At 38.4% G+C, this 5,630-nt stretch overlaps 1 non-coding gene across 1 annotated transcript; it reads right to left on the reverse strand.

Moving 5' to 3' along the window:
* Positions 1-5,558: 5,558 nt before the first annotated feature.
* Positions 5,559-5,630, reverse strand: trnaq-cug (transfer RNA glutamine (anticodon CUG)). The gene has a single exon. It is a non-coding gene; the product is annotated as a tRNA-Gln (tRNA).

The following is a 5,630-nucleotide window of genomic DNA, read 5'->3' on the forward strand; positions in this document are numbered from 1 at the left end:
AAGTTGACTTTTTAAGACTTTGTCTCATCTGCTGTTTGTGGGGATATTTTAATTATGGTTAATATTCGGTAGAATCCTTCAACAACAACAGTTATACTGTATATGACAGGCCTTTATTGGGAAATGAAGGTGTTTCAGCACCACACGGACAGAAATTGAGATTAACAGAAAAGTTATGAAAATAAATAATAATAAGATGGAAAGAAGAGAGTCTCAAAAAGAGTCGTAGTGAGAGAGCTGCTGCGACAGGCTGCCCTTGCACCGCCTGTTAAAGGTATGAAATAAAAACTGTTGTGGTTAATCTGTTCTCAATGACGCGTTCTTCTTCTGGTTTTGTTTGCAGGTTCTAAACAGGAAGTCTGCTTTCACCTGCAGTCTTTCACAAAAAGGACAAATAGCCTAGCAACAAACACAAAATAAAACATATTTTAAAATGATAAATGTACATATCTATTACAGACCCCCCAAAAATACTATGGATTGTGAAATATGGATACTTTGTTATGTTTGATGGCAAAAGGTAACGTTAGCGGGCTAACTGTCAATGCTAGCTTGTAACGAAGTGTCAGAAAACTGTTAAACTCCATTAAGTTAATGTTAAAATTTAACAGATTAATGGTAGCTAGCTATATTTCATTAGGTGATGCTATTAAGCAAATCTAGCTAACATTATGGTTGGTAGGTTGCTTAGGTTATTAAGGTTAGTGTCAACCTACATTAACAGGAAGTTGGCCAATGTTCATTATTAAGCCAACGTTGGCTAGCCTACATCAAGTATAAAGACTATGGGCCATATTAGATTACAATTAGGCATCAGCTATGTCATATATGGTGACTGTATTAAGCAAGGTAAGCTAACGTTAACGTATGTTATGGTTTAATTAAAAGTATTTATTAGGAATAATTAATGTTTTTAACCCCCGAAAGGCTAAAGGTCAAAATAACTTTACACCATCACCAACATTTGTTCCTGTCTTTCATTAGAGATTGTAGAACTGATCTTTGCAGAAACATTAAGAGAAACATCAATTCATAAATGGAAATGTTGTGCTTTGTTTTCACAGGAGGACATCTTTCCACAGCCTAATTAATATAATTCAGAAAGATCATCCCTTTTATGAGGCTCCTTCCTGGAACTCTTTTTGAGTTATGGCAGGTTTCAAATTCTTCCTTGAATAACTCCAGATCTCCTTTATTGCTAATTGTCAGAGCGCGCCGTAACATCTTCCTCACGGGAAATAAAATCTTGGATTATTTTGTCTAATGTATCTAAACTAATTTCCCGTCTTCCCTCTACTGTCATCTGTCTAATAAAGACAATAAAAACTAAGCAGCAGTGCAGGAACCACAACACATGTCCCCTTTTATTGTTGAACAGAAACTCGTGTTGCAGTAACAGCAGCGGGTGGTTTATTAAAGGAAGAGGTCGTCATTTATTCTTCACAGATCTGCAGTTATCGTCTCTCTCTGTTAGAGGGTCGAGAGTTTTTCATATTTCTCTCCTGAGAAACGATTTCCAGGCAGCATTTTCATTTTCTGATGAGGGCCAATCATCACTAACATCATTTAACACAAAAAAAAAACATGTGCCGGAGACTGCTATTGAGAGACAGACCACATGATGGTGACCTTTGACCCTTTGTGCGATGCATTTCCAGCAGCAGGCCTCCTGACGCCTCTCCACACCTCATCAGAGAACAAGCAGAGCAATATTTGTTCATATCTGAGGTGTTGGATGAGGAGACACTGAAATATCTAACAGATGGAGACTACAGATACAGTCAAACTAATATCTCTGCTGTTTTGTGACATGTTCAAAAATATAACGTTTTATGTTTAAAAAAGGGCCAGTAATCCCCTAAAACAACAGTAGTAGTGCATTCTTTAGGGACTATTTTCAGTGCTGGATGAGTGAGGTTTCATTCTCTAGTGAGTGTGTGAATAAATTACAACGTGTGTTCGTAGTAATAAAGAAATATGTCTCCCAGTGCGTCAGTGTGGAATCGTTAATGTGTTTTTAATCGTTTTTGGACAACAATGGAGCTGCTCTGCGGAGGACGAAGAAATATGAGGCTGTGATACACACACACAATACTTGTAAGGAGATAAAGTCTCTGTTGGTTTTAGTCTGAACGTGAAGAAAACCCTCCTCAGTCTTTTCCTTGAATTCAACTCCCACTTTGTACACGGGGTCTTTCAGATTTAATCGCGTCTGTCTTCCTGGTTTCTACGAAATCCTTTTCTCGATAAAACCAGGTGCTTGTCCTCAGATGGTCTCTCATGGATCTGATCCAGCAGCAGTTGGGTCAGTGGAGCTGTTGGCAGCCTCCTGTGAGCTCTCAAGGGTCCATGTTTGCACTGTCATGCACCGAGCGGCTTACTGGACAAACCCAGTGCTGATCGTTTGCTCTGGAAAAGAGGCAGCTGAGGAAATCCGTCTGGTTTCCATCGGGAATAAGGGGGAGAAGAGTCCAAACGTTCCCCTTTGGTTAACATATGTGGTCTGTGTAGGAGCCATGGACCCCCCCAGCAGCAGCTCTGAGCCAAGTGATGGAAATAACTCACATTGTTCAAAGCTCTGTGGGATACCAGCTGGCTGCATCGGCGAGTCACTGAGTTTAACTCTCAGTTAACAAGGAGCACACAAATCCCTGCAGAGCACTTTGATTTATTATTCTTAAAACACACACTTTTCTCTGCTCTCTCCTCGTTTGACCTGTTTCTGCGCCAGCTGAGGACAAACCCCAGGCAACCCTGAGCCTCTTTCTGAGATTCTGATCTGATGTACTGAGAATTTAGGTTCTTTATGTTGTATATAATTTATTGTCATAAAAACTTTATTTAATTTCAGCTGTGTTAATAGGGGAATTCTGTGTTTTAGTACATATTTTCTGTTCTAAACACTAAAAGGTACAATAAGTTTTGTAATCGCTGCAGTAGATTGCTTCAGCTGTCAGCCATGCAACCGGCTGTAATGTCTGCAACATAATCTTTTGGGGCAAATGCGTCTAATCAAAGTACGTCCACTAAAAGTTCTTTCTTTTGCCGCTGACACGCTTAGATTGTTATTATACATTTTTAACAACACAAGGAAAAGATCCTGACAGAGACAACCCTTTTTATTAAAAAGTAGGATGCTTTTAAAACCAGAAATGGCTGCTCCTTCGCTCTCTTCAAAGTCACCAGACTCCATTTAAAAAACACAGATTTTACCTTGCAGAATATGGGACTTGCTGGTTGGCAGCTGCCTCGCTCAGTTAGATATTTACATTATTGTCTTGGATCTGAACTTATCATTTATGAGAGCAAATCTGCACAATAACATACAAACTAAGCGATAAAGCCAGCGGTAGACCAGGAGCTCCTGTGTTTGTAGTGGTAAAATTACTGTTTTTTTCAATGGAGTCTGGTGGCTTTGAAGGGAGCGATGTAAGGGCTGTCTCTCAATCAAATTCAATCTATCAAATTTTATTTGTATAGCACTAAATCATAACCAAAGTTATCTCGAGACACTTTACAAAAAGAGCAGGTCCAGACCGACTCTTTGTTATATTATTTAAAGAGAGGCCCAACATGAATCACCATGAGTAGCACTTAGCAACATTCTGCACATTGGCAAGGAAACACTTCTCTGATTTCAAAAATAAGCATCTTACTGTGTAGAAAAATTGTCTATCTCTGTAGAGGTATTTTTTTTACTGTTGTCATTAAACCAATCCAAGTCAGTGGTAAAAACAAGCACTTATTATGTGCGTTAGGTGCATTTGCTCCCAAATGTAACGGCTGCCGGCTAAATCATCTTGTGTGATTGCTCAACGTTTTGGTCCTCAAAGTCATTTGGACCCAAAATATGTGAAATGGGTTTAAGAATTTAGAAGTTTAATGCCACATAGCTTCAACTTGACCTCAATATCCAATATGCTAGATGTCTGTTACCATATCACAAGTTAGTTTACATATCAGTGCTATATTATATCATGCTAACATATCATGCTAACTGTTCCCCTGATAAAAATGTCCTGGTACAACGCTGCTGCACTAAAAATAACCACAATTTATTTTCATTCTCCTGGATTTCAATGTTTCATCTGTGGTTTTGTTAGTTTTATACCTAGCTTCACACAGCTAGCATAACACTTGTGGTTACCATAACATCAGTTAGCTATAAACATTAGTCATGCTAGCTGTTGTATGGCTTCCCCCTGCTTCCAGCTGTTATGGTAACGTTAGAATCTTCAGTATAAACTATAATCTTCTCTCTGGAAATGAGGCACAAAGAGTAGTGATATACTTCAACTTTAAAGACATGTTACAGCTTAATGATCTCAGCAGAGTGTTTCTGTGGTTCACTCAGTTCAGATGAAATTATACGGGTCGAAGTCACCTCATTTCTTCGTTTGTTGGCAGAGAAAGTTGAGCTGCAGATGTCCTGAACACTTGGCTCTGAATGAATGTAGGGCAGCATAGTCTTAGCTCATTTCTGAACTTTATTACATCACCTGCTGCTCTCCTCTTAAAAAAGGAACAAGGGATCATTCAGGGGACACAGAAGTGGCTCCACAGCAAATGTTCACTCTCTGGAAGCTACCAGTGTATATTACTGTTGAGATCTACAGTTGCTGCTACAGAGATCCTACAAAGGAAGGAATCTCTGTCTGTCTGTTTGTCATTCAGCTTTCTCCACAACCATTCACTTCACTTCACTCTCGATTGGTATATTGCTGGGGATCAAAAGTAGTGCAGTGTCAAATTTGGTGCAACGTAGCTGGATGGTTGCGCTAGAACAACTTTATGTTTAGGCATGTACTTATAACCATAAAAACATTGCACCTAGTAGATAGCTAGCATCACCCACCTGCTACTCAAAACAGCCACGCCCCTAATTAGGCATTTCATTACTCGTTAATGTAATTTAAACGGTTAAGTTATAAACATTGTGTTGAACGGGGAAACTGCTACGGTGGTTTAAAACCCTTTATGTATCGGGCTGTAAACATGTTAAATTCTGCTTTAAATTTGGACATTTTAACATAGGGCCAAATGAGGAATGACTCAATTTTAGAGCCAGCCTCTAGTGGCCACTTTAGGAACTGCAGTTTAACTAGGGCGATACAGACTGAGTAAATATACCTGAGATGCAAAGCTTCTCATGAAAATAAGCTATAAAGCAATAAATGTAGATTCGTTAACACAATGCATGTAACTAATTAGATTACTTATTTAATTTCCAAAAATGTTATAATACAATAATATCATATAAAGTATTATTCTACATAGTTTGTGCTCTTTGGAAATTAAAGTATATTTTGATTCTAATACTTTCTGTGCTTTTACTTTAATGTCATTTTTAATGCTGGACTTTTCGTCATAACAGATCATTTTTACAATACAATATTTATTAGTACTTTTACATTCTAAGCAAAAGGTCTAAATGTTACCTGGTGCTAAAGTTCAAGTTGTTTTGTAGATGTAACAATTTAATCCGTTTCCTTAACTAAAACTGCATTTATCTGACACTGCTATAGTTCCTTCAATTCAGCAGTGAAGAAGAAAAAGTCAGGTTCCACCGAGATTTGAACTCGGATCGCTGGATTCAGAGTCCAGAGTGCTAACCATTACACCATGGAACC

Source organism: Semicossyphus pulcher, unplaced genomic scaffold (genome assembly GCF_022749685.1).
Source record: "Semicossyphus pulcher isolate SPU_LCO1_2020_fin unplaced genomic scaffold, fSemPul1.0.p SCAF_1, whole genome shotgun sequence".
Classification (NCBI taxonomy): domain Eukaryota; kingdom Metazoa; phylum Chordata; class Actinopteri; order Labriformes; family Labridae; genus Semicossyphus; species Semicossyphus pulcher.